Here is a 16,617-nt window from a genome sequence, read left to right as displayed (position 1 = left end):
GCGAACGTAGAGGCCCAACCGCGAACGCTATACACTCCCGTGAATGCGAGGGTTAAATCCTTTCCTACCATCTCCTCTACTCTGCGATCGCGAGACTCTCTCCCACGATCACAAAGAAGCCACCTGCACCAGAAACTGATAATACAAAAACGAGGGGAAATGGTTCGAAAAACACCCGAATCACACCCGAATCCTCGGGACCCCATCTAGTCATACCAACAAGTCCCAATATCTTATTCTAGCTTTTCCAAAAGCTCGAACCACCAAGAATAATATCACAACCAAGAATCGACTATCCAAATCACTCTCTTTAAATCAAGAACTTCTAACTTATACCCAAGCGTCTGATTAAGCCTAACCAATCCGAATTCGAACCAAACATTGCACACAAGTCTCAAATGATATAACGAACCTATACCAAATTTTGGAACAACAATAAGACTCTGATATCATCAAAGTCAACTCCTGGTCAAACCTTTAAACTCTCCAATCCTACAAATTGCCAACTTTCGTCAAATAGAGCCAAATCACCCTAGGAACCTCCAAATCAAATTCCGAACATACGCCTAAGTCCAAAATCAGCATTCGAACCTATTGGAACTATTAAAACACCAATTTGAGGTTGTTTCTACAAAAGCCAGAAGTTGGTCAATTATTACAACTTAAACTTCAAAAAATGAGACTAAGTGTCTCAATTCACTCTCAAACCCTCCCGACGTTAAACTAACCACCCTCACAAGTTATAAAGCTACAAACACACTTACGGGAAGCATCAAATAGGGGAACGTGATTCAAATATACAAAACGACTGGTTGTGTCATTATAGATAAAGCACTACATAAGAATTCACATTTGGTCAAGCTGTCTTGGCCAAGTTCTGTTGCTTGCCCTGATTGAGCTGCTTGTGCCAGAGAGGCAAATGTTGCAGCAAGACATGCACATACATTATATATATACAAGGAAAAGATAAGTAGATATGATTAGTGTGTTTGTGTAAATATGAGCTATATGAAGAACCAGTTCAGTTTTTTTATTTGTTTTTTGGTTGCGAAAGAACATTTTCTTGCAGTAGAAAGCTTCTAATAAAGTGTCATGGTACGAGTCATCATGGTCATGAACTCTTCAAAATCAATCACACCATCCCCATTAGCATCTACAGCCCTCACCATATTCCTGCAATCATGAAGGCTGCATTGTTCCCCGAGCCTCTGCTGCAACTCATACACTTCTTGCACACTGATCTTACCACACCATCCTTGTCAAACGTACGAAATGCACTCTGCAAATCTATTGTTTTAACTCCACCTCCTTTCTTCTGCACTTCTACAAACTCCTTGAAATCTATAAATCCGTCACCATCTGCATCTGCTACGTCGAATATCTTATCTACTTCTTTTGTGAGGAGGTTTTTCTTTCCCATGGCTCTTAATATGCCCTTGTACTCCCCTGGTGAAATCTTACCATCTTTGTTAGTATCAAATTTATCAAACACTCGTTTTAGCTCATCCAAACTTGGTTGATATACTGGCAACAATCTTGAGTTTATTCTGGATAACATCCTAGTTGGCTTCCTCAGAAATTTTCTCTTTGAGAGGTTGTATTGGAGATCAAGAAAGGTCAAATTGGACATTTTTTTTGAAGAGTTAAAACTTGAATGAGGGAAAGAGACTAACTTATTATGGCCTTAAATACAAATGATATAGTGGCCATAAAGAAGGCTGAGATAGACATTCTGATGCTTAGGGTAAGGAGGATTGGAAAGAATAAATTCCTTAAGATATTTAAGCAACCAAGATTCGCAATCCAACGTAAGAAAATATAAAATAACCAATGAAGGAACAACGTTCTCTTCTTTTTTAAGAAATTTCCTTGGAAGTATCGCGACCGCCCTTTGCACCTTAAAGGAATAGCTCAGTTTGGATTGTTAAAGCATTCGCCAATATACACAAAAAGGTCAAATGGGTATGTGTTATTTTCTAATCTCTTCATCCAAAAATAATTTAGTAGAAGAAGAAGAGGAAAAAAAACACATTATTATGAGGAGAAGTTACACAATTTCCATTTTTTTTTAACCATTATTTTCAAACATCTTTAAATATATCATTAATCATAAGTATTGTGGTTTATATACTAGTATTTTTTAATGCAACTTCTAAATATGTAGAATTTATTGTACAATAAATAAGAGTTTGATATCTGAATTCACTCTGAAAGTTACACGAGTTGACCCCTGCTTCAAACTCCATCACTAGTATGGAAATACGTATTCAAAATTTTAAGGTTTTCAATCACATCAATTATATCCCTACGTGCGGCTAATTTTATGCACATAACCTGAAATTGGAAAGTATGATGCTATCATATCTGAGACAGAAACTCCACGATCTCCATAAATCATAACCAGGGAAGCTAGGTAGAATAACATGAGTGTAAATTGTAGGTGATACTTGTTTACCCATAAAACAATATAGTTGAATTTGTACGTAGTTTATAAACAAGTGAATTAATTTGATCCCAAAATGATAAATAAATTAAACAAAAATGTAACTTCGCGTTGAAATCGAGATAAGATAGTAAAAATCTTGATTCCGAGAGCAAAGCTTCCGGAGGCATTAATAACAATATTAATAAGCAACAAGAAGAACAAAGTGTAGTATCAGCTTGTTAGAAAATTCCTCTTTTACAATGGTTGTTGAGCTCTCTATTTATAATGGTTTCTAGAGAACAAGGTCCTAGGATCAAGCCCCTATTAAATGACAATTATGGGGGCCACTAAAGAATGTGTAACGACAAGCAGTAAATTCCATATTCTCCGTAATGGACTACGTACTTAACGCTATAGAATATTCTCTATTAAATGTCATCGTGTGGCAGGAATTTATCTCGCCTTTACGAATATCATTCCCTTCGAGGATAAGAGAGATTGTCGCCTTCGGACCTGGTTACCTTCCGTCTTCGGCTCCACGTGTCGCTATACTATGCGGGCATTTAATATAAACATATTTTATCCTATACAGATAGTCCCCAGCTTTCCGATAGCACATGTTTGTGTTACCGGGAAGTTGGTGAAGATACCTTTCTTAGAGAAAAATTCTGTAACCCCTATGAAAAGTCTCTAGCGGTTGATTAGACCAACATCTTTCTGCATTTAATGCCCCAAATACGCGTCATCCCATGATTCAACAACACTTTTGCCGGGTTTCGAGGTAATCATGGCCATGATTTTAGCCGCCTATTCCTTTACTTATACGTATCACTCTTTGCCTTTTTCACTTCATGCTTCTCTAATTCTCTCGAGCTATCTTTACTCAACTCACACTTGCTTTCAACTCCCTCTAATCTTGTTCTTCAAAGAAAAAACCCTTTCTCCTTTCTGATAACAATGACATCCTCTTCCAGAAATTCCAGTGCTTCGAAAAACAAAGAAAGTGTTGATGATGATGCTTCTGCCACGGTGAGCACCATCATTCCTAGAAAGCTTATTACAACTAAGGACTTCGAAGAGAAGTACCCTTCTGCTAACCCCGAACATGGGATGTTGGCGTATATCCTTCTTCCATTCGTCCTTCTAGCATCCGTGTTGTGAAGGAAGATTGCGGTTGTCAAGATTTGAACCTCATTGATCCTGACCTCGCGGAGCGAGTAACCTTCTACATGAAGGGTTTTACGTATGTTTATATTTATCCCTTTACTTTGGGCCCGTTCTCATTGAGCGGGGATCTTGACTCCGTTATCTTGGAGTTTTGCCTTCGTTACCAAGTCTTCTTGTCACGGGTGAGCCCTTCAGTATGGAACACTGTTGCTTGTCTTCGGCGTCTATGCTAGAGACGGGAAAAGAGCTGTCCATGGCTTGACTAATGAACCTTTATTTTCCCAAAATTTTCCGTGAAGGAATGATAAACTTTAGCAAATGCGGTCACTATGCTTTGCTAACCAGGATGGATGGTGACAACAATCATGGGTGGATGGAGAAGTTCTTTGCGGTCACTATCATGGACATCATCCCGGTTATGACTTCATCCTTTCCTGAATTATGGAATCACACTCGTAACTACACCATTTGTCTTTCTAGTTAAAGATTGTCCCATGCTATTGCTGATCCTTCGTCTTTTACTATTTCAGCAACTCGGTGGATACCACCTAGGGTTAAAGGCTTGGACTAGTGGGTCCAGAAGATTCTGGATGCCACTATGCCTGAGACCCGCAAGTGGAAGGAACTGGACCTTAAATATGGGTGGAAGGCTAAAAATCATGGTAGGTTGAAATTGTGATGTCTTTGCTTCTCGTATAAGAAAAATTGGTTAACCTTTCTTTCTTGCTGAATTTAGGTCTACTGCAGGGCTTTGTTACCATCCCTGAGGAATCTGGCTGATCCGGCTAATGCAGTGAGGTTGCTACAAGAGGCTTTTACCCGAACAGGTGTCACTAGGCCTGCTTTTGGTGCAAATGCTTCTTCTTGGAATTCCCAGTCGGAGAACAAGAAAAAAAAGGCGATGTTCTTTCGCGGCCAAAGGTAAAAATAAAAAGGTGAAGAATACCGTGCCCAAGCCATCTGCAGACACTGCGATAATGAGCGTCGCGCCCAAGCCATCCCTAGACAACGTGGTGATCGACGATGATAGAGGAGCCAGTGATGAGGGGGTTTGTACATAGAAGACGACGACCTTCATCGGCTCAATAGAGTGTTCATCTATTGAACTAGTTACGCCAACTGAGGACGACGTCCTGGTGCTCTAAGGGAGTTTAATATAGTGGAAGATGCTAACTCTTGCTTCTGAATCCTAGTCACCGTTCCTGGTACTGTGATGCTAGGTACCAAGTCTTTTTTGCATTTGGTTGGTGAACAACCAACAACTTGCACTGCTTTTTCCGCAGCTGCTTCACAACCTACAATGCCATCAGCTTCATCACCTTTTTGCCAACATTTCCTTCACCACCAGCAACGTCTACATCATCTCCACTGGCCGATGTCGTCCAAAAGGAGGATCTCCCCCTTCCCAGTGCCCAGTTCATGGAAATTTGGGGAATAACTATTCTGCCCCCTCCGACGATTCCCAAAGGAGGTGGAATGTTACCCTCTCGATTTCTATCGGATGTCATCTATTGTCCCGTCTGGTGAAATTTGATAATTATCTGAAGCTTCTAACTTCGAAAAGGGACATGAATAAAATATCTTCTCTCTCGCGAGAGTTTTTGATGAACAATGCCATGCATAACGCGGCGGCGGTACGATCTTTGTTCCTTATGTTGTTCCTTCTATCTTTGTTGTAGCAGGATTTTTAATTTGTACTTCTATTTTGTAGTCTAACTTCCTTGTTTTCGAGGCCTTCATAGATTGATCCTTGACAAGGAAAAGCTTACCACCGCATAGGTTCGATTGTTGGCCGACCGGGATCAGATTGTTGCCCGCCTCCCGGAATTGGAAGCACGAGCTGTTGAGGCCACTGAATTAGAGGCTCGGTTGTCTCAAAGTGAGCAAGAGGTAGTGACCACTGATGTCAGCCTCCGTTCTGTTAGATCCGAGCGGGATAAACTTTCGACCGAGGTTGGCCATCTTAGTAAAGAACTTCAGCGCCGAGCGGCTTCCCTCATTATTGAAAAAAACATATTCTATGTATAGCACGAGAAGAAAAATCTTGGAAGAGGCCAAAAAGGGTATCATTGATTTTGATGCTGAAATCGCCAAGGCCTGTGAGCTAAAGTCAACTGCTCGGAGGGGTCTCCTTGTCCGACCAAATGCCTCTGACTCTTCTGGTTCCGGCTCTAAGCTCTCAGGAACTGAAGAAGAACCCGAAGGAGATGATGGAGACCACCAAGATGGTGAAAATCAAGATGATGAAGGCCAAGATCTTGAGGTGGCAGTAGATCCGCCTACCTCTCCTGGGGGTGCAGATATTCCTCCGGATTCCAAGGTTGCAATAGCTTAGCCTTTGCTTTCCTTTCACTTTTCTTTTATTTTTCATACATTTGTATTTGTGCTGCTTGACACGTATGTTGTGAATGTAAATACTTTTTTGTTTAAGTATTGTGCAAGTTCTTCTTCTTGCATACTTTTTGTTTAAGTATTGTGCAAGTTTTTCTCTTTGCGCACTTTTAGTTTTAGTATTGCACAAGTTTTTTCTCTTTGCATCAAATTATGCAAGGCTTCAGGTGTATTTTTCCTCGATAGCATTTGGACTCCAGGAATAAGCTCTTCCAGAACCAACCCTTTACCGTGAGGGTTTCATAAGAAAGGGGTCTCTTATATTTACAGTGCTCTTGAAGAGAACGTCTCCTGCTCATTACGACACTAGCATTTGAAGTACTTGTTTAGCTTTTAAATGATAAAATTAATTCACCGTTCAGACAAGAAAAGAGATAAAAATAAAAGTACTTTACTTCATTCCTTCCATTTTCAAAAGTACACAAAGATTCATTGTGCTAAAAAGAAATTGACATTACTTATGGCTAACTTGTACAACTTGTTTCTACAGGGCTGGCCACGCAACCGCCAGTTCTGATGACACAACTTTGTTTCCAGATTTCGTAGTCCCGGTTGATATGGAAGTCGTTGCTGTCATATTCTCATATCATTCCCCCATTGTTTGAATGTTAAGAATGCAAATTTAAACACCGGAAGTCTTGTTCATTTGAAGATTCCACTAGTGGATGGTTCGATAATCTTTAGTTCGGTAGTAAGATTTCACTTCCCTGTAAGAACTTTTTTATCAAGCCAAAGACTGTCTAACAACCCCCAAAAGGCTTGCACTCATGAACAGTCGAGTAACCCTTGGCCCGATAGCAAATTTGACTTCCCGGTAGGAACTTTGCTATCAAGACAAGGATTATCTAACTGCTCTGTAGTGATCCGTTGTCTGCGTGCCTTGTCATTTTAATGCCTTATTTCTGCTGACAAAGCTTCCTCCAAAGAATGCTTTCTGTTGTTGCCTCGTTAAAAACCTTTCCTGAAATATCCAACTGGGACAAAAACTGCACGAAGGGAAAAAAGTGCAGCACATACTTTCAGTATAGGTGATGCTCATCAGCAATAGTATCTTTTTAGATATGACACACCAGTTGCTCGGAAACTTTAATCCATCTTGATTTTTCAATTCGTATGATCCTTTCTTGATGACAATTGAAACCCGGTAGGGGCCTTCCCACGTCAGACCCAACTTCCCTACATTGAGTTTCCGGGTGTTCTGAGTTACTTTCCTTATAACCAAGTCTCCTACTTTGAAATAACATAGGTTGGCTCATCAATTGTAATATCTTTCCATTCTCTATTTTTGGGATGGCATCCTTATATGCGCCAAGTCCCTGCATTCGTCGAGCAGCTCCAATTTGAACAATATTGCTTCATTGTTTGTTTCTTTGTCGGTCCAAAAATATCTCAAGGTAGGTTCCCCTGCTTACACCAGGATCACGGCTTCTACTCCATATACAAGAGAGAAAGGAGTCTCCTCTGTGCTCGATTGGGTGGTCGTTGTCTGATACGCCCATAGTACTCCTGGTATCTCTTCAGGCCATTTTCCTTTGGCTGCTTCCAATCTCTTTTTGAGCTTTCAAATAATCACGATGTTTGTTGATTCTTCTTGACCATTTTTGCTCGGATGATATGGCGATGATGTGATCCTTTTGATTTTAAAGGCTTCAAGGAATTCTATAACCTTTGAGCCTATAAATTGGGGCCCGTTGTCGCAGGCTATCTCTTTTGATATCCCAAATCTGCAAATTATATTTTCCCATAAGAAATCAACTACTTTGGATTCAGAGATATTTTGGTAAGGGCCTGCTTTAAACCGCGTAGAAAAATAGTCAGTTAAAATCAAAAGAAATCTTATCTTACCGGGGGCCGGGGGCAGCGGACCAACTTTTTCCATACCCCAATTCATGAACGACCATGGCGACAAAATCGAGTGTAATAACTCTGCTGGTTGTTGTACCAATGGTGTGTGGCGTTGACATATATTACATTTCTGAACATAAGCCTTGGCATATTGTTCCATCCTGGGCTAAGAGTATCCTATCCTAATTAATTTTAACAATAATGAATCCACGCCTGAGTGATTTCGGCAGATCCCTTCATGGACTTCCCGCATGACATAGTAGGCTTCGGAATCTCCCAAACATCGAGTCAAGGGGCCTAGGAAGGATCTTCTATACAAATGACCTCCCTTTAAGTTGTATAGAGCTGCTTTAGTGCATAATGCCCGAGACTCCTTGGGATCTTCAGGCAGTTTTCCATGATCGAGATAGTCAACGACCTCATTTCGCCAGTCCCAGACCAAATTGGTCACGTTTACTTCGTAATAGTTGTCTGCGTCCAATACCGAATGCATAAGCTACACGACCATATCAGAGTCTGATCCCTTCATTTCTGTGGACGATCCCAAATTGGCCTGTGCGTCTCCCTTTACATTTTTTTCTAACGGGATGTGGGTAATTGACCATTCCCTGAACCATGTGGCAGGGCCTGGACTTTCACTACATATTGTTGCATGCATTCTTCTTTGGCTTCAAAGATCCTATAGACCTGATTTACTACCAATTAGGAGTCAAATTTAATTTTAATGACCTCGGAGTCTAGTCCTCGGGACGGCTCGAGTCCTGTAATCAAAGCTTCATACTCTTATTCATTGTTAGTTAGGGGAACAATTCTTATCACATGCCTTAGGGTTTCACCCGAGGGCGTGATTAGTACTATGCCAAGCTTGGACCCTTTCACATTGGAAGCTCCATCCGTGAACAAACTCCAAAATCCTGATGCCGATTCTGACACCATCACCGCTTCTTTGGTAGCCAAAGGTAACTAGTCCTCGACTGAAACCAGCCACAAAGTTGGCCAAAACTTGTGACTTAATCGCAATCCTAAGTTTATATTCTATGTTAAATTCACTCATTTCGACGTCCCACTTGGCCAACCTATCTGAAAGTTCTGGTTTATGAAGAATATTCTGTATGGGAAAAGTGGTCACCACGGCTATCAAATGACATTGGAAATAAAGCCTAAGGTTTCAAGCAGCGACTACGAGAGCTAAGGCCAATATTTCCATATGTAGGTAATGAGTTTTTGTTCTCGTTAAATTTTTACTAACATAATAGATAGGAGATTCGTACATTCATCCTCACGGACTAAAATGACATGCCGCTACCTCCGAGACCGCTAAGTAGATCAACAGTTGTTCGCCTTCCTTCGATTTTGACAGTAATGGAAGGCTCGAAAAATACCTTTTCAAATCCTTCAAAGCATGATGACATTCTGGAGTCCATTCGAAGTTGTTCTTTTTTCTTCAGGAGTGAAAAGAAATGATGGCATTTTTTTGAAGATCGGGATATGAACCTGCACAGAGCGGCTAGTCTTCCTTTCAACCTTTGAACCTCTTTCACGCGTGATAGCTGGTCTAGGATGTCTTTGATAGCTTTAATTTTATTGGGGTTAACCTTGATCACCCTTTGCGACACCAAAAATCCCAAGAATTTACCAGAGCTGACTCTGAATGCATACTTCTCGGGGTTGAGCTTCATGTTGTGCTTTCTTAGGATGTCAAAAATTTCTTGCAGACATTTAAAATGATCACCTATGTTCAAAGACTTAACCAACATATCATCTATGTAAACCTCCATGGTTTTTCCTATTTGTTTCTCAAATATTTTGTTTACGAGCCGCTGATAAGTGGCTCCGATGTTCTTTAGCCCGAAAGGCATCACATTATAACAATATGTGCCGAAGTTCGTTATGAACAAAGTTTTTTCCTTATCCTGTGGGTTCATCTTGATTTGATTGTACTCGGAGTAAGCATCAAGGAAACTCATTAACTCGTTCTCGACCGTCTCGTCAATCATTTGATCAATGTTTGGAAATAGGAACGAGTCTTTGGGGCATGCCTTATTTAGGTCCTTATAGTCTACGCACATGCGAATTTTTTTTTTTTTTTTTTGGAACTACTACTACGTTAGCTAGCAAGTAAGGATACTTTACCTCTCGTATTGAACCGCTATCAAGCAAATGAGTTACCTCTTCTTTGACGAATTTGTTTATGACCTCGACATTAGGACATTTTTTCTGTCTTACCGGAGAGATTTGGGATCCAAGCTTAGTTTATGCACGGCCACTTCTAGTGGGATACCTGTCATATCCGAATAAGACCACGCAAAATAGTCAACGATAATTTAAGAAATTTGATAAATCCAATCCTGAGCTCGGGGTTTAGCCTTGTCCCCAAGTAGAACATCCTTTCCAAGATATTTTCGAACAATGCGACTTGCTCAAGTTCTTTTGCTGTGGATTTTGTGGCGTCCATTTCTTCTGGTACCTAGAAATATCTTGGTACCTGATAGGATTCCAGCGACTCCTCCCCTTGGTTGACTTCGCTCAGCTCGGGAGCAGGCACCGGTTCCTATAATTTCTATGTTGCATGTTCTTTCCCTTTGCTACTGGAAACTGAGATTGTATTTATCTCTCTTGTCGCCGGTTGGTATCTCTTTTTTGTTTAATTCTCTTGGGAGTTGGGAACTTCAGTAATTAGTGATACGTTGATGTCACGCCCTTCATCTCGTGCAACCATGGTCTCCCAAGGATAATATTGTAGCCCATGTTGCCATCCACTACCTCTAAAAGAGTCATCTTCATCACCCCCTCGGCATTCGCAGATAGCAAGATCTCTCCTCGGGTTTTCATGCTTGCTAGGTTTAACCCGTCGAGGAGTTCCGTGGCCGGAATGATACTGCTGGTGAGCTTGGTTTGCTCCAGCACTCTCCACTGGATTATATTGGCAGAACTCCCTAGGTCTACCAAAATATGTTTAATTTTTAAATATAAGACATTTAAAGAGATTACCAATGTATCATTGTGCGGCAGCAGTAGTCCATCTGCGTCTGCCGCCGTTAAAGTAATGTCGTCCTCAGCGACTTCCCGAAGTCTTATACTGTGGGTCACTAACACCTTCGTCTTTTTGTCGCTGAAAATGTCACACCATTAATCTCGTTCCCCCCCAAAAATCATGTTGATCGTCAAACATGGAGGATCTTCTCCTACTTTCGGAGGTTCCGCATTATCACGATTGTGGTCGCAATTGTTTTTATCCCGATCACTCAAGAATTCTCTGAGATGTCCGTTTCTCAGCAATGGCGCCCCATCTTCGCACAAATGCCGGTAGTCCCCTGTCCGGTCGCCGTTGGTCCCATGGTATTCGCACCACAAATTAGGATCCCATTAACTGGGATCAGATCTCATTCGCTTCGGGAATCGTGATTCCTTAATGTTCCTCATAGCCGATACTAGCTCCACTATGCTGACGTTGAAGTTGTATTCAAAAATCCTAGGAGAAGTCCCAGGAACCAGACATCTTCTTGTCCTGCAGTAATCTGTTATTCCGACTGCAATCAACTCCCCTTTCGGTTGTGAATCTATCCGCCTACCGGAAACCTCTACCACATCATTCGTCCCTTTCATATGGAAAAAACCGACCTCTTGAAGACCGTCGATATGTATAGAAATCATCCTTTGCCTTCTTCTTATTCTTCTCCCGGTCCCGACCCTTGGTTGATGTCGGGAAACCGAGCTGATCATCCTCAATTCTTATCTATGACTCGTACCGATTGTGAACATCCACCCATGTTGTTGCATGGAACTCAAGCAAACTTTTTTTCAATTTTCGGGAAGTGTCGGAGCTTCCGGATTCAATCCTTTAGTGAATGTTTCAACTGCCCATTCGTCCGGTAAGGCCGGTAACATCCTTTCTTTCTGGAATCTAGTCACGAACTCCCGCAGCAATTCGGACTCTCCTTGTGCAATCCTGAACATGTCAGCCTTTCGCGCCTGTTCCTTTCTGGCCCCGACATGGGCCTTGATAAAAGAATCCGCGAGCATCTTGAAGGAATCTATTGAGTGCTCGGGCAAAAGCGAGTCCATGTCAGGGCCCCTTTCGTGAAGGTCTCCCCGAATTTCTTCAGTAAGTCTGACTCAATCTCGTGGCGAGCTAAATCATTCTCCTTCACCGTTGTTGTATAGGTGGTGATGTGCTCCTGAGGATCCGAAGTCCCATCATACTTCGGCACATCTCATTTTGAATAGCACGAAACATGAAATTACGAAGCAAGGACCTTAATTAATCTGTTAACATAGTTGTGCACTATTAGAATTCTGCAGGGACAGCTGGAGAATTAGTGACCTCAGTGATTTATTCTCCATTTGAAGCCAAGAATCCTACAATACTTATTTAAACTAGAAGCAGAAACTGCGGAATCTGGAAAACATGGAGGAAACGTGCCTTTTTCTTAGTCCTCTAACTCAAAAATGCTTATGTACGTAAAAATTCTTCAACTGTCACTTTATATAACTATAATCATAAAAAAAGGATCCAATTATGCCCAAACTAGTATCTCGAATAAGATATCTCGCTCCCTTCTTCCAGTCATAGATGCACAGGTGCACTAGGAAAGTAAAGGTGTATTTAGGATCCAAAGTATAAAGTAGCTTATAAACTTGGCCAAATATTATAGGATCCGGCTCGCCTCCGGTGCATAATCTCACCATTTCCTCAATCACAGCCCTAAAATTTTGACACATGTCCTACTAATAATCTATTGGGTTAGATTTGTTTGATTAACCAAAAGAGTTTATTTGACCACGGTTTCTCCTCTGTCTCCTCACGTTGCCAGAGGAAATCTATTTCCTCCAAATCTTTCAAGAATAACCATTATCATCTTCCTGGTTCAAATCTTTAGCTGCAGTACACAATGGGAACTTTTTAAAAATATACAGTACAACACAATATATTGCATCCGCGTAGTCTTATTTTTTAATTTACACCCGCATATCTAATAATTTTTTGCAACAGCATTTATACAATCTTATACATTATTATACATAATTTATATACTCATATGTATCTACCTTGTATAAAAATGTATAATAATATATAAAATGCATCAATCTTATATAAAAATATATAATAATATATAAAAGTGTCTAAACGTCTCTAAGTAAATACTAGTCCAAATCTCGAAAGAAATGGGAAATAGCCACTTTCTACAGTGTTAATCACACTTTAGCCATTATCTTAAAAGTAACTAAGATTTAATCGATATAAAATAAGCTGGACAAAAGTACCGCTAAATTAATACTACGCTTCTTCTTCTCCCATCTTCTTGTGCTTCTTCTTCACTTCGTTTTCTTTTTAAAATTGTGCTCACTGACGACGTCGGGTGTGAGCACGTAATTTTTGTCCAATATGAATTACTCTCAAAAATTTAAGAAAATAAAATTTTTCCATTATTTGTAATTTCGTACATTTTTCGTAGGATTTTTTGTTAATTGTTTGCATTTTTCTGTGCATGTTTGTTTTATTTAAATCGTGAAAAAGTATAAAAATATCATGCATTGCATTTAGGTTTTAGTCTACAGTTCCAGGGTTAATTAATTAGTTATTGGTTTTGTTAAAAAAGGAAAATCACCATAATGGCTCATTTTTATAATTATTGTCTTTAATTTTAGATTATTGTTCTTTTCTCTTTTAATTTAGGATCAAATAATTTTTATAAATTTTGTAATTTGGTAATTAGTTTAATTTTACAACTTAGACTAGTTTGGGATTTAATTTAGGATTTTAATTAATTATAAAAAAGAAAAAAAGAGAAGAATAATAGAACAAAAGAAAAGGAATTGAGATTTTTATTTAGCCTCGAATTGGGCCAATTCAATGGAAAACCCAAACAATTTCGGCCCTACCCGTCCAAACCACGCCCCAACCCGATCCAACTCCTCCTAAATAACCAAACGACCCCGTTTCAGTTGCCATCATCCCAGCCTTTGAATTTTCATAATCCAACGGCCTGGAACTGCGTCTTCATAGGTATATAACTGTCTGAAGCTAGCCCCCCCCCAGTCCAAACCCCTGCAATCCCTTCTTCGTCCCTAGACCTTAGAACCCTAGAATCTGCCGCCCTAAATTCCTCCAACGTTTCCACCGGCGGCGGACCACCCAAACAACCCCACATCCCTCCTCCATAATCCCCACACGCCATTGAATATGAATCCAACACAAACTTTCCCGAAATCCCCACCCTTTTCTCCAAATCCAAAATCTGACGCCAAATTCGAAAACCCTAATCGTGTTCCCATTTCAGAGTTTTAAGTGGTTTTCTTGGCTGATAATGGATCAAAACTTATGCCAATCGATTGTTCTCCCTAAGAACAATCGACTAGCATCGATTTCGATTCATTTCGAAGCTCACTGGATTCCGACAAACTTCGTCAAACGATGACTTTCATCAAGTCGCTCATCTGTCTCCGGTAACTTCAGTATACGTTTTTCCCTTTTGATTGCATGTTCATTTCTTCTCTTCCCATTTCAGTTGGATTTCTGTTTAACCTAGTTCGTTTTGAAAATATAATTGTGGTTAATTGCATTAAAGTCGTTTTGTTCGATGCTTATTCGTTGCTTGACTCGTTTGTGTAGTTTCATCCGGTTAAGTCTATAGGATTCGAATTATTGCTCAAAAATTGATTAAGTATTTTTGGTTTAAATTACTTGTGTTCTCTATGGCCCAGTTCTTTCCTTTTCCTGCCTTTTATTTTCATTTAACCTTAGTTAGCCTAGGTCACAATTTGAGCTTCAATGCTCATTTTGATGGTTTGAAGTTTCAGTTTGGGCTGTTAGTACACGAGCCCATGGGTTTGGGTTAATTTGACCCAGGTTTGCATTCTGAATGTAAAAACAAGTCTATTAGAGGATGTTTTAGGTATTTGAGAGTAGGAAATCATTTTCTGTTGGGGGAAAGCTTCTAGAGGATAAGTTTAGAGCTGGTTTGTTAAGAGATGAGGGAGGGTCAGATATTTGGAAGGGTTAAAAGGGTAAAACAATTAAGAATTAAAGGGGTAAAAGGGGAAATGGTTAGCTAGGCTAGGGCTGCCTTAGGCATGCCTATATAAAGACCTCTTTCCCTTCATTATGGGCAGCCATTCATACTTTGAAAAATACACAAAAAATCTCTGCACTATTGAGCTGTTTGTTTTTATTTCTGGTCCTGTTTTTTTCTAAAAAGAAACCTACTCTAAAATCCTTCCTCAGAATTTCTGATTTTGATATGAACTGAACTGAAGTCGTTTGTTGGCTGGTTACTGCTGTTTCTTCATCTGCTTGATTTCACTAAACAACCTTAATTTCTCACCATTTTGCTTTGATCTCCAAGTATTTCTTGGACTGTATGACTGCTGAATTATAAAGTGATTTGATGTACTTGTAATGAAGATTTCCATAGATTAAATGAGGCTTCCAGTTCCTCATACATGTTTTCTTCGGAATTACTGTGTTCAGTTTAGTTTGTTTTGGTTCAGTTTATGGTTGTTATGGTATCTAATGAATATGCAATAGTTCAAGGAGAATTACTTGTATTAGGATCTAGACTAGTTCATTTTTTATAGAATGTCCAGTTTTGGTTGGGTTAGTAGTTAATTTCTGTAGTTGCTCTCATACTTAAGATTGTTTAGTTTGCATATCATGGTAATATTGGTTGTTGACACCTCATCATTCAGTCGTTTCATTGTAGCAATGTTAGTGTTGGATGTTGAAATTACACAGTTTAATCTTCTAATTGTAACAATGTTAGAATATTTGGTTGGTGCAAAAGTCAGCATGTTTTAAAGAGTAGCTTGGATCCAGGGTCATCTCACTATTGGTTTGTAAGCAGGTGTAAAAATTTTGAATTCATAATCTGATGGTGCACGTCTAGTCCTTGTCCTATGTTTTTTTTCTTTTTCTGAAAATTCTTAAAGAAATTGGGCCTGATTTGGCCCATATCAAGTAGTCCGTTTGGGGTTAGAATCAAAGCAGTGTTTCATTGTCTTTTGCGCTCTTGGGGGTTCGATCCCAAGCATTGTTAGGTTCAACAGCTACTATTCATTGAGTTTTGATCTTGGGTCTAGCATTGAACTCTTTGGAATGTTGGGGTGGTTATGCAGTCTTGGCCCAGCACTAAGTTTGGCTTCGAGCCAAGCCCTCGCTTGCCTCCCCTTTTCAGAAGAAAGCCTTAAAATAGTATTGGGTCTGCCGCCGGCCCAAGACGTTTTTGTGTGTTTAAATAATTTAGTAACAATATTATCTATCCAATGCTTCTGCCTTAAATTAGTAGTTCTAACTTGGATTTTAATTAGATTAAGCCTGAGCCTCCTTAATTCGCTTTTAGTTTAGTACATGTTTACTTTTAATCGAGATGTGCCATTTTCAACTATATCACCCATGGCCCTCATAATATTATTATTAGTTCATAAAATGAATATCAGTAGAAAGACCTTTAGGCGCATTTAACATATCATCGTGATTGTGTACACGTTCGCGTGATATAATTACGATTCTAAAAACTAATTCGGAGTATGCGTTCGCTCAAATTTGATCAAACTTTCTTAATAATAGAATTGTTTTTAATAGGCTGCAAAATTAAATTTAGTTCATATAGCTCGAGGTGTGCCATCCACAATTTAATCATACATGGCCCTCGTATTAATTTCATAACTTAGACATAAAGACGACAAATATTCGTAGTTTGCATTAGGCACGCTTAATATACTATCGTGGTTGTGGACACATTCGCGTGACATGCCTACGATTTCTAAAAACAAAACTGGAGTATGCGTTC

The 16,617-nt window shown here is 39.7% G+C and overlaps 1 pseudogene; it reads right to left on the bottom strand.

The window, feature by feature from the left end:
- Window positions 1–952: 952 nt before the first annotated feature.
- Window positions 953–1,683, bottom strand: LOC107769316 (calmodulin-like protein 30; annotated as a pseudogene).
- Between the last annotated feature and the right edge of the window lie 14,934 nt (window positions 1,684–16,617).

Source organism: Nicotiana tabacum, chromosome 6, assembly GCF_000715075.1.
Source record: "Nicotiana tabacum cultivar K326 chromosome 6, ASM71507v2, whole genome shotgun sequence".
Taxonomy (NCBI): Eukaryota; Viridiplantae; Streptophyta; class Magnoliopsida; order Solanales; family Solanaceae; genus Nicotiana; species Nicotiana tabacum.
This window is presented reverse-complemented; position numbering and strand designations above follow the sequence as displayed.